Genomic DNA, 23,360 nt, shown 5'->3' on the forward strand with positions numbered 1-23,360 from the left:
CGACTGCGTTAGAACGTGAGCGATTTGGCACTTGCGTTGCGGGCTGTAGTTACCGATTCGCAAGGGACGACGAAGAGCAGGTAGCACGCGTACTTTCTAGCAGACTAACCGGAAGTCATAGGTTCTTGTTCGACCAATGGGCATCGTCACCGCCGTTCACATCGCCAGATGCACCCTGGTGACATCGTGACGACCGCTGGAGATACCGGAAAGGCCAGGAGAGAAGGACGGCATTGGTTTTTTTGTGTGTGTGTGTGGCGCGTCCGCGGCGCGTAACGCTGAAGCGTTTGGCATCGTTGATCGTGACGGCATTCTGAACTCTATGCACGCGTTTACTTGAAATGTTAAAAAAATGTCTGAGGTGGTTTAGGGGCCCTTTAACGCTATCCCGGAGTGTGCGTAGGCTAGCGCGAAATTTCCCGCCGTTCTCTCGACGCGGGATGATTACGGCGTTGGGGTTGTTCCACGTGGCTCGAGTTGACCTCGTTTCTTCATTCATCCGGCCTGCCGTCTGCGGGCGGAAGTTGCGATATAAAAGGCTACAAGGAAGCGATTTGAGACAGCCGGCGTCGGTGGTATAGTGGTTAGCATAGCTGCCTTCCAAGCAGTTGACCCGGGTTCGATTCCCGGCCGACGCACATTTTTTTTATATCCAATAATTTTTGTTTTTCTTTTTTCAATCGGGCGCCACTAAGAGAAAGCTTTAGCTCGGGCCACCGTGGTACAATTCTAGTACGCTGTAACCGTGGCTCGGGCTCAGTTCTGACGTTGCCTATTCAAGTACATGTAAAACGCAAAAATGCTTTTCTTGGCTAAACACGGCGCCGATTTCAATGAAATTTGTTGCGTTTGACAGAAAAACACTAAACTCTAGTGACTCTTGCAAGCGAAATTTTGATTTAGGGCCTGAATCTTTTTAAACGAATTTTCAAAAGTTCGTAAGTTTCCGAAAAATATAAGTACGACGTTCACAAATTCGTAGCTCTGCACCTTGAACACACATCGCAGTTCTGTAAACTGCACCTATTAGAGCACCCTAAGCGGACGAATTTGATATGGCAATTGATATCTTAGGTGAATTTGTTACATCGTTTACAAAATTATTGCAGAAGTTCTACTCACAACTTACTGGTCTATGTGTTTGCCATACATAATATATCAATTTTGTCCGCTTTCGATTTACTATTAAGTGCAATATACCCTTTCTCATTGCTTAGGTACAGAGTTGTACACTTGATAGTTTTGTTTTCTGAAAAACTGCGATTCCTGCCAATTCTTATTAAAAATTGATGGCCTAAATAAAAAATTAGCAACGAACTTTCACTACATTGTAACTCTTTTCTTTCAAATGCAACAAACATCATAAAATTTGGTGCAGTGGTTGCCGAGAAAAATGATTTTTTCTTTCCCATTTTTTTTAGACAGGAGGCCTCGAGCTAAAGCTTACTCTTAAGAGAAAGCGTTTAGCTCGAGAGCAGCTCCAGTGTTCAGATGCATGTAAAACACAGAAATGCTTTTACATGACAATTGCTGACCGATTTGAATCCAATTTGTTGCACTTGAGAGAGAAAGGTAAACTTTAGCGACTGTAGGAAGCAGAATGTTGATTTAGGGCCTCGAGGTTCTACGATATGTTTCTTAAGGTTGGTAAGTTTACCAAACAAAGAAGTAGTGACCTTTACAAATCCGTACCTCGGCACCAAGTAGAGTTATCGGAGTTCTGTAAGCTTCTTGTGTACTTTATTTAGTTATTTATTCGTAATACCTCAAAGGCTCCAGTAAACAGCAGAATAAATGAGGCATTGGCAAAAAGAAGAAATGGCGGGTCCGGCTAGGTGGCGTGACTTCAAAAATTGTCTTCTTCAACGGCAGTTTTGAAACGAGAAATGTCGGTGACTAGGCAGATGTTAAAAAGAATGGTATTCCACACTCTGGCATTTGTGTAAAAAAATGTTGATATGTAGTTGAACGGGCACGTGTTGGATGAATAGTATTAGGATGCGTTTGGCGGGAGAAATGATGCACTCGAATGATGATTTGGTTACCTGGGGACAGTGAATGAAAGAACCGGGAAAATAAACAGACGAGCAGTTTCGCGTCGGAAAGCGAGCGAGGGAAGCGCAACCCTTCCCTACCAGAAAATGGTGGTAAGCGAAGCTTGTCCTGGGTGCACCTAAACTAAACATGATGCGACGGCTGCGACAGAGGGAGTGACGTCACTGACAGTAAGCCCGCAGTCCGCCGTTGTAGCTTGTGTTCGATGTCTCGAGTTTGCTCAGCGGCATGGTTAGCAGCATTTGCCCGCCATTGCCGCATGTGATTTTTCCGAAATAAAGTTGCTTCAAAATTAAATCTGTCCGTTACGTAAGACAATGAATGGGCTCATGCCCCCTTAAGCAATCGCTCATACCCCCGTAAACAAGGCCTCCCCATTATACGACGACAGAAGAGAAGTGAAATTCTACGCTGGAATGATGAGCGGCAACGCAGCCAGCTGGGGAAGAAGACGACGACGACGAACGCGGGAGCAGTGGCACGAGCGTGAGCCGAGCACGAGCACGAGCGCAACCCAAGGGGCGCCATCAGGCCACACGTTCGTGTCTTCTACCGCCACTGCAGCTTTCTTTTTTCTGCACCGTCGCCTCGGCGCGCCGCTGGATGGATACTATGAGCGTCCCCTTTTCAACGGGGTGGCGGGTTGCGCCACCAATCTCACGTTATTTTCACGTGATAGCGTTGAGGGCCCCGTTTCACTGAAAATCCGGCGTCGGCAACCGGCGTGTGATCGAGGGTGGCGGAGGAAATCATCCAACCACATCGACCACGCAGGCCTTCCACGTGGTGCAAGGTTTTGGTGAACAAAAATTGAATTTCTCACAGCGAAATCCATCAGAGGAAGAGAAGGAGGTAAAACTCTATTTTCGTCAGGAAGTGTAGAAACGCTCATCCCGACTCTACCTCGGACAAGTGGGAGAAGTCCCTCAGAAGCTCGCTTCTCGCCGACCAGCAATGGGCCGTCCAGCAAGCTCACGAAGCGGCTGCCAAGTATTCCCTGTCAGTCCCTACGTGGCAGACGCCCACTACGCCCTAAGCGCGTTCTGCAGGACCCAAATAAAGTTTGTCCAGTCCAGTCCACTCCAGAGTTATTTGAATTGCTGCGTTTCTTCGCTAGGCGGCGTGAGGTGACCGTAAGCCCTTAACTTTCGGCGACCTCCGAAGCCCAGTTGACGGTCTGCAGCTGGACCGCGGGATCCGAGCTGCACTCCGCAACCTCCCCGTCTGAAGTGTTATTAAGTTCGAGTTCCGCCCTAGGTTTGAGCCCGGGGCAGTCGCTCAATATATGTGTCAGGTCCGCTTTATAGGCGTCGCAGTTCTTGCATTTAGGTGAGAAGCCGCCCGGATATATTAGCGAATACTTGTAAGGGTTGGCAAATGACCCAGTACTGTCTCCAGGTCACCTGTTGCAGTTTATCCAGTGATTTATGTGGAGGGGGTATTTTTGTCTACCTTCGCGGTAGTGCATAGTAATTTCGTGGAAAGTCACCATGCGATCCCTCGCTGAAGCCAAGTCGAGGCCTCCCACCGCCCGGCTGACGAAACTTCGGGCATAATTGTGGGCAGACTCATTTCCTGGGTGCGAGGAATGTGCTGGGACCCAGATGATTTGAATCTGGCGATCAGGTGGTGGATATTTGTTTAGAATTTTCATGGCCGGTTTGTGGATTTTGCCACTGGCAAAGTTTCTAACTGCGGTTTTGGAATCGCTAAAAATGATTTCCGCGGTGGTGCCATTTATAGCCACAGCTATAGCTGCCTCTTCTGATTCCTCTGCATGCATGAAACTAATTGTTGCTGTGGAGTGGGCATGACCTTGATTATTGACTATGCCTATCGAGAAGGCATCTCGACTTGAGTAATCCGCAACGTCGACGTGGACTATATCCTGCAGACCCGAGTAGTGTTTACGTAGAGTTTTAGCTCTTGCTCTCCTTTTGTCCTGGTGATGTTCAGGATGCATGTTTTTTTTTTTGGTATTGGGGCGATCCTTAAATTGCTGTGGTATATTAGGGGAAGTTTACATATTGAGGTGTGTGTGTACCCATGTCGGATCTCCAGATCCTCCAGTATGTGTCTTCCTACTTGAGTTTTGGATAGCCTCTCCAGTTGGGCTAGCTTGTGGGCCTAGACCAGCTCCTCTAGGGTATTGTGAATTCCCAATTCAAGGAGCTTCTCAGTAGCCGTGTATCTAGGGAGGTGAAGGGCTGATTTGTATGATTGTCTCATTAGGCAATCGATTTTCTTCTTTGCTGCCGGTTAGAGGTGCAGGTAAGGAAGGGAATATACTATGCGGCTCAGGACAAAGGACAAGTAGCCTGAGATCCGCTTCCTTCGTGAATTTATGCTTGTTTGCTACTGGCCTGTTTGTTTGGCTAACGCATCCTATTATTTTGCTCAGGGTGAATGTATTCTTTCCGTTGTTTTTTGTACGAGCATCCCCAGGATTGTAAGGGTCTGCACCTCTTGTACGTACGTGCCCCCTACCATCACCTTGATGTCCGGGTGAGGTGTCTTTGCTCGTGATTGAGCCCTTATAATCAGCAGTTCTGACTCTTGGGGGGAGCATGACAGACCTATTTGATTCGCATGATATGACACTCGGTCTGCTCCTGCTTGTAATGTTTCCTCTATCTCACTATCACTTCCGGTATTAGCCCAGAGGGTGAGATCGTCAGCGTATAGTGAGTGTCTCAAACCAGGGTTTGTGCTAAGTGCAGTAGCTAGCCCTATAAGAGAGAAGTTAAATAGGAAAGGGGATAGTACTGATCCCTGTGGAGTTCTTTTGCTGCCAAGTTGCAATATGGAAGATGCGTCGGAGCCTAGCTGGAGTTCGGCCGTCCTGTCGGAGAGGAAGGCTTTGATATAGGTGCATGTTTTGTGTCCGACATTGAATTTCTCCAATGCAAGCATGATTGCCTCATGTTTAATGTTGTCAAAGGCTTTTGTTAGATCTAGGGCTAAGACAGGTCTAGTTCTTTTCCTATGAATACGGTGTACGACCTCTGCTGAGAGTCTTAGCATGATGTCTTGTATTGATAGATTTCCTCTAAAGCCTATCACGGTGTGCGGGAAGTAATTCTTGTCATCCATGTGGCTCTTTAGCCTGCTTATAATTACGTGCTCGAGCACTTTGCCTAAGCCGGAGGTGAGAGATATGGGCCTGAGGTTCTGCAAGTCAAGCTTCTTTCTCGGTTTCGGGAAGAAGACGACCTTTGCACACCTCCATGATGAGAGGAGTTCCCCTCTTTCCCAACATTCGTTGAAATGTTTAGTAATTGCTTCTATCGAGGCATCATCTAAGTTTCTTAGTGATTTGTTCGCAACCCCGTCCGCGCCTGGAGACGAGGAGGTCCGAAGTCTTTGAAGCGCGGCTCGCACTTCAGACTCTTGGATTTCCTCGTCCAGTTTGTGGTTCGGGGCTCCCAAGTAGCTCGGCAGAGAGACTTTGTTTGATGTGTCTACGTATCTCTGTCTGAGTTCCGACGGGTTCTTTATCTGTGAGCGTATGGTTATGCACTAGTATAATGATGTTTTTACTGTGCACAATTTTGCTGTTCCCCGGATCCAGCAGGTGTCTGAGGATGTGCCAAGTATCCTTGAGTCCAAGTTTGCCACTCCTTTGGTCACAGACTTGGCCCCATTGCTGCCTGGCAAGCTGTTCTGCATATTCGTCTATCTCTTTGGATAGCTTTGCAATTTTAATGCGCAGTAGTCGATTGAGTTTCTGCGTTTGCCGCCTTCTCTGCAGACTGTCGTATGCTTCCCACATATGCAGCAGCCGACTGTCCACAGTTTGTGGTGCTTCTGAGGATGGGATTCATTTCGTCAGAAAAATTGTAAAGTACGACTTTACCATTCGGCGTCGGATTCGCCATCGGATTGTTTACCAATCGGCGTCGGAATATAATTTGAATGTACGAGAAAACCTAATTCTGCTACGAGGAAACTCAAACACAAACCACCTTTTACAGCATTTCTACCAGACCTGCGCGCGTCGGGGCAATAGCAAACACTTAATAAAACAATAAAAAATGGGTAAGGGCCTTCACATTTTAATATAAGACCACTTATATTGAACCTGAAAAAACCTCTTTCCAGCAATGCATTTCAGTTTAAAAGTGAAGCCGACTTTAAGGGGATCGGTGTAAGCTTGGTCTTTGTACGCTGGCTTTCCCACGTTCAGTGTTGCAGTGAATAAAGCCTACTTGCCGTATGCGAACGATGCGATGCGAACGGGTCCCGATAACTCTATCGCGTTCTACTCTTAAAGGCGAAGCTTAAGCGTTCCTCTAATTTCGTCCTTGGTGTACCTCTATTTATAACTACGCCTTCTAAGGCATCCTGATCTCGCTTCGAAAAGTCAGGAGCTTCGCTTTGAGTTATCATAAATTGTTTCTTTCCTGATTTGTTTTTAACAGCGAAGCTGTTTATGCCAGTTGTAATTTGTGGTGCATAGCCGTGGTAGCCATGGCAACCCGGAAGAGGAGGAGGAGGAGACCGCATGCATGCGCCTTCCCGACCCCTGCCTCTCTTCTCTTCCCGGCGCGCTGAGCCAGGAGAAAAAAAAGGCGAAAACTTGCACTAGGCCGCGCAAAGCTCAAGACACAGCGAAGCTCGCCGATTTATATCGTACGGCTAGCCTCCAACACGTTCGGCGTCGGCAAGCAGCAGCGTTCTTGGCACTGTGCCAACCTTGCTTAGCCTGCCTGCGTTTGTGGCCAGCCAGGAACGGTGTCGCTCGTAGGCACCCACGCGTTCAGCGCTTGTCACGCGAAATGTCTCGAAAGGGAAGGCACCTCCGAAAATGATCGCTCGAGAATACCTTCCTACATGCGTAGTTAAGTTAAACGAAGTTAAGACCTAGCAGCAACCAAGTTCATACCGAGCAGTAGGCGCCAGTAGCTTCGCTGTGCCTGAACGAGTGCCTGAACGAGCTTTGCGTGAACGAGTGCAAACTTGTTTCCTTTAAGGTAGTTAGTCATAGCAGGTTGCTTTTCCCTTGACGCCACCCATGACATTGCCTCAGCCTCTCTCACTTTGCGTTTCACGTTCTTTGTTGACGTGTTGCTGACCATACCGGTCGCATACTTTCTAGTTCTTTTCCTCCACTTTGAGTCAATGTTTCGCCCGTACAAATACCTGAACACCCTCTTGCACCCCATTTTCTTTCTTCCATATTCCTCAGTCGTCCTTCAAAATCAATTTTACTCTGAGCCTCCCTTATTTCAAAAATTTTACAGCCCATATCACCCTGCACAGCTTCATTAGTAGTCTTCCCGTGAGTGCCCAATGCGAGGCGTCCCACTGACCTTTGGTTGCCATCGAGTCCGGATTGTACCCCTGACTTCAAGCAAACAACAGTATTTCCAAAGGTAAATCCTGGAACCATTACACCTTTCCACATACCCTGGAGCACCTCGTACATATTGTATCCACATATAGCTCTGTGTTCAATTATGGCCGCATTTCTCTTCCCTTTTGCTGTTATTGTTTCCTCCTGTGTCTCCAGATATCTATCTTCTTCGTTTATCCATATACCAAGGTATTTGTATTCTTTTACCCGATGTATTTCCTGGCCCTGAATCAACACTGTCTGTTCACTGTTCTCGTTGAACACCATAAAACCTGATTTTTAACAGTAAATTTTAATAACGTCTCACATTCTTCTCCATAGATATCAGCCAGACGTTGCATATCACTTTTTGTTAGCAAGAAACACTATGTGGTCCGCATAAAATAAACATCGAAGCTGCTGCTCAACTATTGTGCCGGCTTGTTTGCATGAGAGGTTAAACACGATATTGATTCCTTCTAGCGCTCTTTCCGTCCTTACCACGTACATCATAAACAGCAGCGGGGATAAATGGCAACACTTTCCCTTGTTGATATCAACTTTATCCTCGCTCGTCATCCCTTCCCGTTCAACGCAAACAGTATTTTCTCGGTAAATCTTCCTCAATAGCTCTATACAGTCGTTGGCCATACCTTCCCCTTCTAGAATATTCCACAAAATGCTGCGATCTACGTTGTCATACGCTCCGGTAATGTCTAGAAAAGTCACATATAGCGGTCTCCTTTCTTTTCTGGATATTTCAATACACTGAGTAAGGACAAATAAGTTATCATCCAGCCGCCTACCGATTCTGAAGCCTTTCTGAAGTTCTCCCAATATGCTATTATTCTCTGCCCATGCTTGCAGCTTCAATTTAAACGCCGGCATTGATAACCTTATATTACCGATGTAATGGGCAGCAGTCGATAAGAGTTAATTTTATCTTCCCCCCCCCTTACCATTATAAATTAATTTCATCCTACTTTGTCTCCATCTGTCCGGTATTCGCCTATGTTGTAAGCATTTTGCTACTGCTTTCAACAGACCTTGCTTACTTTATGGTCCTAGCTCATTCTTCAGCCTAACGGGAATCTCGTCTAAACGAGTGGCTGTGCGTTTAGAAATTTTCTCTTCAGCTTTCTTCCAGTTGAAATTACTCAGCACCAACTCCTTTTCCGTCTGGTTTTCGTTCATTCTCATTGTTTCCTCAGAAACCACCTCGCCATTGCCCTGAAATGAGTCGGCTGTTATTTTTCGAACATACTTTAATGCCGCGTCCCCTTCCAGTTCATTTCCATCTTCGGCAAGGATATCTTGCTGTACTGTTTCCAACTTCCTGCCTAATACGTTAGTGTGGTTCCAAAATATTCTAGGTGCGGCCTTCTTTTTCTCACGTATTTCTTACAACCAACGTTCACTTTCACCTTTAATCTTTGCTTGAAGTAATATTTGAACCATGGTTTTATTCCCGCGGTATATTTCCCATTTTCTGTCTATTTCATCCTGTGGCAACTGTGAATTTTTTGCCTGTCTGTGTTCTCGTGATGCTTCCTTTCTTTCGTCGATCGCCTCCCATATCTCCATGTTCCACCAGCTTTTCGGCTTCCTTTTTCCTTTCCAACAAGCATGTTGCTTCTCTTTCCTCATTTCTTTCGTCATTACACTTACAAGCTCACCATATTCCCACTCCTTGCATGGCCATTTGTCAAGTTCTTTCTCGACTCTCGTGGCTATATTTGCTATTTGTTCATCGTTCAAATTTGGACTGGTCATTCTTCGTTCCTTGCTCTCTTTCCCAACTACATATCCCATTTTCAAAATGATGCGTTTATGGTCACTCCATATGCTGCTATCCCCTTCCTGGTCAATGACTATTTCTTTCAACTTATCATAAATTCCTTCTGTCATCAGACAGTCATCGATGGCCGATTGTCTATTTCCGCCTTCCGATGTGATCTGGCCATCACATTTTGGCCCTTTGTTCACGATAACGAGGGCATGTTGCTCACAGAGATCTAGCATTAACCTCCTGTTGTTGTCGGTATAACCGTCTAGATCCTGTATGTGGGCATTGATGTCACCCAACAGGTTAATTTCGCCCTGCATCCCGAAACTCTTAATATGGGCACTCAGGCATTTGACTAACTCCTGATTCTTTTTTTTTTGCAATGTTTCCCTGTCCATAAATACGTCACTCCACGCCAAGCCTACATGAGATGCGAGCGCCACCTATCGGTAAAGTTGGAAGATAGGCGCGACGACGGCATATGGCCTCTGAGATGGGAAGATTTCGGAGGCTATGGTAGACAGCCTGTACTGCTTGTCTGTTTCGCTGCAGATCAGCGGACATGGGAAGTAAAAATACAACGCACTACTGGCTTCCAATGCGCTGCCTCTCGCAGTTTCCAGACGCACACACACATTGAATTAATTAGGTGCCCTACCCTACCTATGCGAAATTCAAAGCGTAATGGAATAGCGTCCCGCACATAAACTACGCTATCACGCTATACTAAAACTCTCTTTCTGCAAAGTTCGTTTGTGGAACGGTAACGCTATTTCCCTTAATCCCGCTATTACGCTAACGTTAAAATAAAACTGTCCCTCCATTGGAACCCACTTATCCTCGCATTAAAGCTTGTTGCTGCTTTACACGGCCTTTGCATTGCTATCGAAACGCTCTGGACCGAAGCAGATTTAAACCTCCCCGTCTGAGACTAATCTGGCGTTAATCTTACAACGGTCCGACCGGCTCATACACTGAAGAGCTCCATCGGTAAAGTTCGTCGTCGTCACCACCAGACTGAATGCCACCACGCTACGCGGTAATTTCGAGCCCTTATCACCCCAGAAATTCTCAATCTTGATTTATATATTTGTGGAAGCACAGTATTTGCAACGGTCTCTGATATTGCAGAATTTTCTGTAGGCTCCAGGCCTTTGGGCATCACAAACAGTTGTCTTCATTACCTGTGCCACTTGTTTGTGCCTCTAAAACAATATTGCTTCTCTGCCTATTGCTTAATCCATATCCGTGTGTTTAACAAGAAGCTTGTTCCATGTCCTCTCTGCCCCATCATCATTGCACATAACCTTTGTGTACATTGTATATCATCATCAGCAGCAGCAGCAGCAGCAGCCCATTTTTATGTGCACTGCAGGACGAAGGCCTCTCCCTGCGATCTCCAGTTACCCCTGCCTTGCGCTAGCTCAGTTCAATTTCTACCTGCAAATTTCCTAATTTCCTCACCTCACCTAGTTTTCTGTCGTCCTCGACTGCGCTTCCCTTCTCTTGGCAGCCATTCTGTAACTCTAATGGTCCACCGGTTATCCACCCTACGCAATAAATGCCCTGCCCCGTAAACTGTGTATACTCAACATCATTTTATATAATGTGACCATTAGTTTATGTGTAACTGTGCGTTTCCATAGTTCTATGTGGCTATACCTGTTAGTGAGTGTGGACTCGGACATTTCTTTGAAAACGTGCCGTGTAAACAATGCTCCGTACTTTGTAAATGTTATCGCCCTGGTGGAAATGTGCCGTCAATGTGACTCAGAGTTCGTATCGTCTTTTGTTTAAATAAGCTTTTCCCAGACGTTCAAGAAGATAAAGACAGCAACATTCTGCTGACGTTCCTGCGTGTTACATTTCAGTGACGTCCACCTGTTCATGCCATAGCGCCTACAGTGTCGTGGACTCCCTCCAAGGCCCAAGAATTTGTTGTCCCTGCGGGCATCATCGATTCGATGGCCTCAATAGTAGGCCTCTTTTGAGCCCTACTACGTTCAGCATATGGGAGTACTCAACTTCCAAGGGACCTTCAAAAGTATGGCTCTCATAACGCTAATCGTCAATGCTGACCGCCTTGCCATCGGTGGCGAGCGTTGTCCTGTCGTTCCCGTCGGCCCGCAGGTGACCAACGTAGCCTCCCATTTCTTGCCGTCGTTCCGAACCAAGTCATACAGCAAGGTTATGTCCGTCAACGCCGATCTTATTAACGGAACACGGCGTTCTCACAGGTACCTGCTTCATTCAGATGGAGATGAGCGCCACAAACCCTGTCCCCTATTACCTGCGATTCTTCGGCCATCGAGTGATATTTCACCACCCCGGTTTACAACGTGTTTCTCGTCAGTGCGGCTCCAGCGGCTAATACCGTGCACAGCGCACCGCACCGTTCTATGGCCATTTTGGTGTTCACTGCCCCGAACGCGAAGGATGTCATCACCCTTGTCGGCGTTGCGGAGATGGTCACCCTGCGTTCGTGTGCCCTGTGCAGCGCCCTCAGACGCTGCTGCTCGTGCCTTTCCCCTCCCCCCACCGGCGTCAGCTGCGGTCGTGACTGCGCGTGACACTGTTGCTGAAGAAATTGTCTTGACTTCACATCAGCCAGCATCAGCAAATGACAAAGCAGTTAAGCAAGCCACTCGTGCATTCACAACCAAGGATCACAACACGCCATGTCCGTCGGCCTGCCTAGCCTCAGAGGACGCGCATGCTGTGGTCGGAGGACGGCTGCCACCATCAGCGTTCATCATCACGTTGAAGTTTTAAACATCGCGAAAACACCTGACCCTATTACTTCTACGCTGGGTACACCAAGAAAACTTGCTGTGGCTTCACCCGCCTCAATTGCGTCACTTCCAACGCCGCGCCTGATTTGTGGCTCTTCTGTGAAAGCCGTTACGCCGTTGCGTCTGGATAAGCCCTCGGCTACTGAGGTTGTCGGTGGCGATGACATCGATCACGCAACCCTACCACTTTCGACATCATCTTCAAGGAAACAGCTTAAGCCTTGGACTTGACAGTAACGTTAGACTCTCGCGAAACCGGAAAGCCCCCCCCCCCTCCCCTTCGACGTAAAATATCGCTAAAGTTAACCTAATGTATCGAAACCATCATTTAAAGCAATTCCACTCAACGTGAGAGCTGTCGGAAGTGCGGAGCCATGATGCGCCCAGTGTTTCCCTTGTGTTGTGCTTTTGTTTATTTTGTTTTTATGTTTGTTTTGCTTGTCTTTATCTGTGTTTTGCATTTCTTTTTCTGTGTTTGCCTCCGCTTGCGCTCAGCTTGAGCTTGCTGAACCGCAGGATTCGCTTGCCTTTTCTGCCGTTTCGCTTGAGCTTCCTTAACTTTAACCGTAGGATTCGCTTGCATTCGCTGCCGTTGAGCCTTGACTGCTGCCTGACGAAGCTCGGGGTTTTCCTCTCATCTTTGAGGCTTTGCTTGTGCCTCCCGTTGTCACACAGTCGACTACGCCCTGAAGCGCCACTGTCTTTCGCGATCAAGCGCCCGCTGTCGCAACAATGCTACCACCTGTTCAGCGTCCACGGCAGGAAAGAACGCTTGTTTGCTCGCGGGGTCAAACTTGTCTCTGATTCTACTTTCTGGCGCTGGCTTGATTTCCTCGAAAGGGGTCTGCAGCCCTCTGATTGGCTCCTCTCTTTCAGCGTGCCCTAGCGGAATATTTCCACTTGTGGGGCTGTGTTGTCCTCGCTTGACTAATTTGGGTATCAGCTTCGCGTTTTCCATCGAGTTTTCATTAATTTGGGTTAATGAATGCTTTAATTCATGATGTTTTCCTTATTTTATAATATTTTATACTTATTTCGTTTAATTTTATCCATCTTTAGAAGAATTTTATGTCTTACGTAGACCTTGAGCTGTGCGTGACACCCACCGACGAGGGATGACATCCCGGGACTATAAAGTGCTTCGCACTTGAAATGCCGGGTCCACGAGAAGCTAAGCGTTCTCACACGTCGGCCACTAGTTCGGACGGCACCCAGGATCGCCGTACCCAGTTACAGCGACTGAAGAAACTTCGGCCTTTTTTGGAAGGGTCGAATGGTGCCTTGTGACGTGTGTAGTGCATCTTCCTTTGACTTGTTCCTGGGCGCTGGCTTGAACAACACGACCAGGTCAGTTTCGTGACACTTTTAAAGCTTAATATGGTTGACACCCTGATTATTATTTCATTAGACGCACGGAGATTAAACAAACCGAAGTTATCAGTGTGGCAAGCGCTAAAACTGCTGACGTTCTGCGTTTCCAACAATTTTTTTTCATCATTGGACATGCTCTTGCTTTCAAGCACAGGTTTGACATCACGCTGTATAAGCGTCGGTAGCACCATTAAGGCGAAAGCCTTAGACGGCTCATTGGTTGAAAAATCAGATGTCCGGCGCTATGGCATAAACATTCATGGCACCAGCATTCATAGGGAGTCGACCCCTCGACATTTGGTGGTAGTCAGACCCAGTGGCGTAGCCAGAAATTTTGTTCGGGGGAGGGGGGGGGGGGGGGGGCGGAGGCGCTCACCTTGCAGCGCGGCCTCATCCTTATAGAATTTGTCGAGGGATCAAATATATGAATAACTGCATTGTCATTGCCAATACCATTGTATATTAGATGCTGGAAGCGAATTAATGAACGCTACGCACTGACATGACAAGTAAAATAATTTTTCATAAAAGAAATTATTCCTATGCACCAAAAATTGTGCCAGAAATAACTGATATCAATGCTTCCGCGTTTTCGTGTCTATTTAACAAGTAAAGAACATATCACGCGAACTTTAAACCTACACCAGTTCGCAACCAGCAAATCACTGCATGCAGGTGATGTGAAAAACGTAAAGGCCATGAAATTAGCAAGTTGAGGGCAAATATTTTGATCGATCTATGTCATTCAAGAACCTTGTTTACATTTTTGCACATATGCCGCTGGCCAATGATGCTGTCCTTCGTTGCAATTGATTGCGCAGGATCAGCTGTTACCGGTCGTGTATTGTGAGTAATTGCACTGAAATTATAGTCGCAAGAGTGAGTACATATAAAAAGCAGGAGTTATGCAAAGTATACATTAGAAATGAGAAGATAGAATGGAATATACAAATGCGAAGGTACAACTTGATAAAGGGCAAAGAAAGTGTCGCTGGAAACAAAGTTCACAGCTTGTATACACAAAATCTCGCAACAAGATATTTAAATATACGTATAAGTCTCCAATAAATCTACGTATCTAAGCAAACGTCACTGTATATAATGCGTCAAACAAGACAAATAAACATGTTGCGCAGTCACGGATAGTAACCGTAGCGCACAGAAAGACAGAGGATCTAAGCAAGAACAAAACTATGATCGCAGAAATCGTGATACGTACTTGGACCATCCTGCTCTATATAGGTAGAATAATAGAGGAAGACGCAGAAATCAGTACGAAAATGTGTATTTTAACGGCCTGCACAGCAGCAACAGTTATAATGAGTGAGTGACATAACTTTATTTTAAATCCGGCGATTGGGAGGCCCGGGCCTGGGGCCGCCTAGATGGCCACTGGGAGCTGTTGCTCCCGCACGGCATCCATGGCTCGCTGGACGGCCCAAAGTTGGTCTTGAAGTTCTGAGCTGAGCAGCGTGGCCGACCACCGCGCCCGTAGATTTTCCGGGGAGACTGCCATTTTTTCTTGATATATTGGGCATCCCCACAACATGTGTTGAAGGGTGGCTCTAGCAGACTTGCATAGCTTGCATATATCGCTGGCGTATATCTCGGGGTAGAAAGTCTTTAACTGCACGGGACTCACATTTGTAATCGCCTCCAAGCAACGGACTCAGTTCTGTTCAGTTTAGTGTGAGGCGGTGGTAATGTTCGCCTCTGATTTTGATAGAATTTTGTAATATCGCTAAATCTTGTTAATCTGTCTTTTTCTCTCCAGATCTCCTCCTCCGCGTTTCCCTGACCAATGAAAGTCACTCCTTGCTCAGCTCGGCGAGTAAGACCTCGAGCTTCGCGGTGTGCTACCTCGTTGGGGTTGATGGCGTGAATTGCTGGAGTCGTATGCGCTGGGAACCAGAGCAATTGCCTGCCGTTCTTCTCTGCGTTAGAGAATTTTGCTTTGTTGACTATGATGATGTGCCACGCCTCAGGAGAGATCCTACCCTTAGCATAGTTTCTAATGGCCGCCTGAGAATCACTAATTATGTATTGAGCATTTGTGGAGACCAATGCTAGTGCAATGGCTACCTCCTCTGCTGTCTCGGAATGTTTGGTATTAACTGACACGCTTGTAAGGGGTTTTTGGGTGTGATCTACGACTACTGTCACGTAGCTATTTCTGTGTGTGTATTCAGCCGCGTCTACGAAGGCTGCTCTGTCGTCTGAGCCATAGCTTCGGATCATTTTCTCTGCTCGACTCGTGCGTCTGCCCTTGTTGTAAACTGGATGCATGTTCTTGGGTATATTTGTTACTAGGAGTTTGTCGCGAATTTCTCTCGTTATCGTCGTCTTTTCCCCGTATTGATTGTGGTAATTCATTCCTAGCTTGCGTAGTATATGCCGTCCTGTTTTGGTTTTGGTTAGTCGTTCCACCTGGGATGTTTGTTGCGCTTCTATGAATTCGTCCAGTGTGTTGTGGAGTCCTAACTTTATGAATAGATCTGTGCTTGTACTGATTGGAATCCCTAGTGCTAGTTTGTATGCCTTTTTTATGAGGATGTTAATTTTGGTCTATTCAGCTGCAAACCAATTGTGGAAGACTGCTATGTATGTGATCTGACTGATTATGAATGATTGTATGAGCCGTATGATACTTTCTTCCTTCATACCCTGGTGCTTGTTAGTAATTCGTTTGATTAATCTCATGGTGTTCGTTACCTTTGTGTCTAACTTCCTTATGGTTTCCCCGTTTGTACCTTTGTTCTCGATTATTAGACCCAATACCTTGAGCTGATTTACTATTGGGATATTCCGCCCGTTCTTGGTGTGTAGCTTGATTTCCTCATGAGCCTTGTTTCTGTCGTATCCTTTGGGAGGCCTGCCCCTAAGTGTGGGGCGGTATAAGAGAAGTTCGGATTTCTCTGCAGAGCATGTGAGGCCTGTTCCTATGAGGTGTTCCTCTACTGTGTTTATTGCGGTCTGGAGCCGTTGTTCTATTGATCCGTCGCTGCCATCACAGACCCAGATAGTAATATCGTCCGCATATATTGTGTGATTGAGGGACTCTATGCGATTTAGTTTTTCGGGGAGTCCCATCAAGACGAGATTGAACAGCATCGGGGAGATGACAGAGCCTTGCGGCGTGCCGCCCCTCCCCCCCCCCCGATGTCGATTTCGGGTGACGTGAGTCCTCCGACGGAAAAGACTGCTTTCCTATCTGTTAGAAAGCTCTTGATATAGTTATACGTCCGTTGCCCTAGTCCTAATCGCTCGATTTTTTTCCAATATGGTTGCGTGGTTGGCATTATCAAAAGCCTTTTTAAGATCAAGGCCCAAGATGGCCCTTGTAGAGCGCGTTTTATAGTCGATTATCTGATGCTTAGGTTGAAGCATCGCATCTTGTGTCGAAAGGTTTTTGCGAAATCCTATCATTGTATCTGGGTATATGTTATTATCCTCTAAGAAGTTATCTACTTAAAATTACATGTTCCATTAATTTTCCGACGCAGTATGTTAGGGAGATCGGTCTGAGGTTGTCGATCTCAAGCTTTTTACCAGGTTTTGGAATAAGCGTTATCGTCGCTTTCTTCCATCCATTGAGCTGGTACTGCTCCTTTTATCCAGCACTCGTTTATATATTCCGTTAGGTTGGTGATCGACCCATCATCGAGGTTCCTGAGAGTCTTGTTTGTTATACCGTCTGGGCCTGGGGCTGATTTGGTGTTCAACTTTTGTAGGGCCGCGCGGATTTCTGCCTCCGTGAATTCCTCGTCTAATTTTGCGTTGATATTCCCGTTGTAGCTACGATGGTTGCAAGGGGGTGCCTGTGTTGAGTATTTTTGTTCTAATTCTTTGAGAAAGTCCTCCTCCGTGCCCTCATAGGCGTGTATTAACTTATTAATGGCTTGTCTGTGGTTTTTCTTGTTATTCTCAGGGTCCAGCAAGAACCTAAGCATGTGCCAGGTTTTGCCGGTGCTTAATTGCCCGTCCATGGAATTACATATCTCGTCCCATTGTTGCTTGCTCAATTGCGCAGCATATTCTCTATTTCTTTGTTGAGGAGCGCTATGCGCTTTCTCAATTTTCTGTTATGCTTTTGACCTTGAAGTCTATTTTGCAGCGACTGCTTAGCTTCCCACATGTGGAGAAGTCTGCTGTCGCATTTCTCCAAGTTAGATTCAGGTGGTGCTATTTTTGTGGCGGCTTTGACGTCATCGCTGAGCTCTTTAGTCCATTGCTCTATGTCTGTGATGGATCGTTGCTGTGTAGCCTCTCACGATCTACGAAGTAGTTCCCAGTCTATTAATTTGATCTGTCGTTCGTTGGGTCTATTCGGCCCTTCTTTGACGAGTAACTCCGATATGCGGTGGTTGCTACCCAAATCCTGTAGTGTGTTGCGCCACGTCACCTTTTCAATATTCTTGGTAAATGTTAGGTCTGGGGTTGTGTGCCTGTTTAACGCCGTGCCTACTCTCGTTGGAGTACCGGGGTCTGTGACTAGCGTGAGGCTTAATTCTTGCGAGTCATTCCATAAGGCCCTTCCTTTTGGTCTGGAATATAGATATCCCCACGCAGTGTGTGGGGCATTAAAGTCTCCTCCTATTACTACCGGATTTTCTCCAGCTAGTTTGAGTGTTTTCTGGAATAGGCTCTTGAACTTGTGCTTATGTTTAGTGGGATTGCTATAAATGTTCAGAATAAATAAGCTAGGTCCTGTCTTCTTTTGTGGGATGAGTTCCAATAGAATATTGTCTATGTGCGCTATGCCTGTATTGAGTTGCACGCATACTATGTTTCTTTTTACAAGCGTGGTTAATACCCTGGTCTCCCCTTCGGCATAGCCAAAAGATCTGTATCCTGCCAGCTTTGCGACCCCATGTGTTTCCTGCAGAATTATGACGTCCGGCTTATCCTTGTCTTTTAAATACTGCTGCAACACTGATTTTTTGTTTTTGTAACTTCTACAGTTCCATTGCCATATCCTGAACCCTTTTGCAGCGCGCCTCATTGCGGGTGCGACCATGCGAGGGAGACGGGAGGCTGGAGAGAAGCTAATCTTATATAATTTTGTGGTTGCGAAGTGGGTAAGGATCGTGGTGCTTCTGATGCACCAGAGGGGAGTCCATTACCTGGTGACTGGTTTGTCTCTAGGATGTCTAATCGACTCATAATTGCTGCTATTGCCTCAGCCATTTGGTTCATCATTTCGTCCCGTTTTTCATTTGCCTTTTGTATCTCTATTAGGGTCTTTTGGACATCGACTAATGCTTTATCTACCGCCGTGTTATCTTGTTTATCACTTCTGGCTTGGGCCTTGCGTTTGAGTGGAGGGGGGTTATCCCCTTCGTCCATCTTATTGTCCGGGACTTCAGTTGGATCTTTCGTGCTCGCCTGTGGAGCGGAAGTTAACTGATTTAATTGGCTTTTTGCTTCCTTGAGACTCTTTATTTCATCGCTCATACATGCTAGCATAATCCTCAACTTCGCGTTCTCGTGTTTTAGTTCCTTTATCTCGTTATTAATGGCAGTATCCCCGCCAGCCCCCGAGCGCTTGCCGTCGACCACGTCTGCCCAGCTCACCGTGGTTGTCGTGCTTGTTGAAGTGGGTGGCCTAGTTCTGGACCTGGATCTGGATCCAGGTCGTGTCCCGGTGTCCTGGAGCTCGACCTGGATAAGGATCTGGGGGTGGATGGAGACCTTGTTCTCGATCTGGAGCGTCTTTCCCTGGCGTTTGGCCTTCCACGAGACTCTGCCCTGTTTTCTCTTGAGGTAGCATCTTCATGTTCTCGTTGCAGTCTCTGCCATTGTCTCTGTTTAACGATGAAGGGCTTCTTAAATTTGGCTTTGCACGTCTTATCCGCGGTTGGAGGGTCCTCGCTGCATAACTGGCACTTAGGTTGGCACCTATGATCTTTGTCTGGGTTCGCTGTTCCACATCCAGCACAAATCTTGTTGTTCGGATTGGGACATACGTCTCCTCTGTGTCCAAGTCTGTTGCATTGGTTACAGAAATCCACTTGTTTCCGGTACAAGGAGCATCGGAGCAGCGCTGTCCTGTATCGAACGTACGTGGGCACTTTGTATCCTTCGAAGAGCACAATCACTGTGGTAGTATTACTGATTCTCTTTGCTGCTATCACCGTTGGGTTTTTGTTCGTAACCACCGCTGCTGTGATGTCTCTTGGGCCCTCGTCGAGTGGGATTCCTCTGATGACTCCTTTGGCCGTCATGTCCGGCGCCGTCTCGTAAGCATTGGTCTCGTAAAACTTGTCTTGAATCTTGATGCGTCCTACTTCCTGATATTTGTTGGCATGCTCTTGATCCGATGTACTGATGATTAGGATATTTTGATAATTGTTGGAGCAGACGATATCCTCCTCTCTTTCGTCTCGAGGGATGCCTGCCGCGTCTTGTACAGCCGCTGTTAGGTGAACTATACCATGTTCGGATATTTTGAGTGTTCCACGTGGTCTGATCACAATCTTGTAATCCCCTCTTGGCAAATGTGGCATCCTGCTTGCCTTGCGTATCTGCTCTAGCCTTCTTTTCCTGGGGTTATCGTTGCGCTTGTCAAGCCGCGTCGGCGACAAGGTGCTCTCGCGATGTTGGGAGGTTTGCCGGTCTGATCTTCTGTGCCTGACCTCCTTCCATCCCTTGCTTATATCCATTTCTTCCTGGGTTATGCGTTGCCCCTCTACGGTGACTTCCATTCTTGAGAGCATGATCGGTAATTGTTGAGGAAGCCGGCTCTACAGCGCGCGACCTCGCGGCTCTTCCGCCACGAGGCCGGGCCAAGAAATTGGCGTAGAGGCTTGAAAAATGGGAATCCCACCTGGTTTTCGATATCCACTTGTTCCTGAGAACGAGCCAAGTTCGTTGGTGTGCAGTTTCGGGTGGTTTTGGGCGATTTGCACTACAAAAACATCTGTGGAATACGGAGCCGACGTGATGTGCGCCCGCTCGCTCCGGCTTCTTCCAACAGTTATAATGCGCCCAAAATAAACGAAGGGTATTGCTTCGTTTCAAAAAAGAAGTAAAAGCAGGTAGCTAAAAAGGAAAGATAAGGACGAATGAAAGCCACACATGATGCGTCAAGTTGAACTAGACAATATCCGAGTGTGTTTGTTGGGAAACGCTGCGTGCCCGGGCTTTCAATGAGCAAGGTCGGTCAAAATCGGTTATTAATGTCCTAATAATTTTCGTATTCGCATGGTCATCTTAATCATGGTGCTAACTGTTACAATAAACAGCGAAAATTTCTGCGGTTTTAAAAGTTAATGAACAGTCATACGTTTTCATAATTACGAGCTCATGGACCTGAAGGAACAGAGCTTTTTAGTTGCATTGATTTTTGCGGCTTCGCTATCCAAAGTACAAACTTCACTCAGCGGAGAAGTTTAGCGAAGCGGTCAATGACTTCGCACACCTTGATGCCGACGTTTCTGTGAGCGTATAGAAGCGCCAGCCTAACCATGCGTTCCTCAGACATTGTAGAGCGCAAGTAGTTTTTTAGTAAACTCATGTTTTAAAATATTATGTCTGCGCTGGCAGTGGTCACTGGAAGGGCGACTAGAATCTTGAGCAGTTTGTACACATTTACATAGAACCTGCAGTCGCAATGAGAGAGGGCATCTATTCTAGGGCTAAAACCTAAAATCATTTCTTCGGTGTCATTGGCATCCTTGTTTAGGTACCTTGAACAAAAAGTTCGATTCCAGCGATATACGTCATTTTGTCAGCAAGTACGGAGAAGCAGCCTGTAGTGTTTACTTTTTCATCTAGGCTTTCTGTGATAATTTCACCACCAGAAATTTCTATAATTTGATTTTGTACATCTGGGCTTAAATACGAGGCATTACTGGGGCAACTTTCCAAATGGTTCTTCAGATATTTATCTCCACAATCAGCTCGCATGCGAAGAAGCGCTCTGAAAATACCAGTAATTTTCAGCGGAGGCTTTGCTTAAATCCATAGGACCACTGTCGCTATGGCCACGGAGAGCCAGACCATGTGCCCCCCCCCCCCCCCAATATGGTTTGTCTAAATAATAGGCCGTTAACTTTCTTCTGTTTCCTCTTCTTTTACTTTACATGCCCTGATCCAACTGATCAATCACATGGGGCGCGCTTCCTGTAAATGTTCGGAGAAAATTATCAGCTGTTAGCGGACGGTCACGGTGATATTTAGTATTTTCGTGTGTGTGGAAGATTGCGAGCACGTGCTTCCATTCCTGGAACGGCTTGGACACGAGGGTTCCAGTGCACGCATGTTGCGCCATGTTTAAAAGAACATTAAACCCATAAATTTCCAGAATTTTGAAAATCTAAAGCCCGCCTTTGGAAATGTGAGCGCAACTTTCGAGTCAAGACTTTATGAGAACTTTATACCCATAAAGTTTCGGAATTGAAATCCATGCGCTCCATAGATTCCGCGACCGCTGCGAGATGCCACGACGCGCCCGCGCGCTATCGAAAAGCCCTTGAAACATTGAGCTCGGATGGGGCTCCTTGAGTTAATGTGACTCCAAGTGCATGGGCGTTGACACGAAATCCAGCCCGAGTTCGCAATGTTCGTTCTGAGATGTCTTTTCGAGCATGAAAAAGACATTGTAGACAAAATCCAGAATGATTCCCGGCGCCGGTGGTTGTTTTGGTAGGCAGTGCATGACAGCATGAAATATTTTCGGCGGGGGCTGAAGCCCCATCAGCCCCCCCCCCCCCTGGCTACGCCCCTGGTCAGACCCACTAACTGTGGTAATAATTAAGACGAATTTAATTAAGACCCACGACCTTTGGTTTTAATTAGGGTGCATTAGGCCATCGACTTCTTTGTTAGAAAGCGTGAAGCCGAGGCGAAGAAGCGTCAGCACGACCTGTCGTGTTAAGGCAAAGTTAATTAAGATAAAGTTAGTTAAGGCACTAGAACCCATGACCTCAGGTGCGAGTCGAACCTTCGACCTTTGGTGGGAGTCACGGTGTTAGAAGTTCTTTAGGTGGACCAACGGCGCCTCCGGAAAGAGAGAACTTCGGTCAGCGTTTTGTGCAGAGGGCCCGAGATGGCGCCACAGTACCCGTGGCCGATGCGAGGTAACATGCATGGTCGCTTCGGGGCCGCGAAGGCCGCTCGAAATAAACTAAGAACTCAGCCTTCACGCTATAACGAGCACAAAAAGATAAAAACGTCGAGCAAATACGAGATTTTGACGATACAGCCATATATATATATATATATATATATATATATATATATATATATATATATATGTTGAATATGTGCAATTCACCACCTCGAAGGCTTGCCATAGGGGGATGCCTCCGCATTCGGACATGTGAAATCGTGCATTTAAGCATATGACATTGAAGTCGCGTTGCAATATTACAGAAGTTAGTTCTCTTTGGTGAAGGAATGTTTACCTAGTTAGTCAAAAATAACATATTAGCCGTAGTATTACCGCAGTCAAACGTACTGTCGATTGCCGTCTCGAACATTCGAAGCAATTATCGGTCGTTGATTTCGCATAAAACGATGTGTGATGAATACAATCTTTGTTAACGCTAGCTTTTCGCACATAAAGCACTGAATTTTAGCGAAGTGCCAGCAGCTAAGTTTGAGGCACCGACGACGCTTGAGGGCATGAAAAAACGTCCTGGTTTGGCACCGCGAGATGGGCAGACATATTTTATGTGGTGGGTATGTGCTTCCGATTCTTCGCTGTTCCCATCCGAGTGATATTTTTCACTGTCTGTGTCTTACATAGTCGCCGAGAGACAGCATTACGGCTTCGTCCTTAAGGAACACGTCCATTTAGATGTGTGGAGTCTTTATGAGGGTAGCCAGTCCACACAGTGGTTACGGTGCTCGGCTGCTGACCGAAGGTCGCCGATTCAATTCCGGCCGCGACGGTCGCATTTCGATGGAGGCGAAATGCTAGAGGCCCGTGTACTGTACGCTGTCAATGCACGTTAAAGAACACCAGATTGTCGAAGTTTCCGGAGCCCTCATATGGCATGCCTCATAATCAGATCGT

General features: G+C 46.6%; 1 protein-coding gene and 1 non-coding gene across 2 annotated transcripts in view; both read left to right on the forward strand.

Annotated features, from left to right (window-relative positions):
• LOC119465218 (uncharacterized) overlaps window positions 1-23,360 on the forward strand; it is a 165,115-nt gene that overhangs the window by 28,453 nt on the left and 113,302 nt on the right. The gene's annotated exons all lie outside the window — the stretch shown is intronic.
• Window positions 567-638, forward strand: Trnag-ucc (transfer RNA glycine (anticodon UCC)). Its single transcript has one exon. It is a non-coding gene; the product is annotated as a tRNA-Gly (tRNA).

The sequence above is a fragment of the Dermacentor silvarum genome, chromosome 9, assembly GCF_013339745.2.
Source record: "Dermacentor silvarum isolate Dsil-2018 chromosome 9, BIME_Dsil_1.4, whole genome shotgun sequence".
NCBI classification, from domain to species: domain Eukaryota; kingdom Metazoa; phylum Arthropoda; class Arachnida; order Ixodida; family Ixodidae; genus Dermacentor; species Dermacentor silvarum.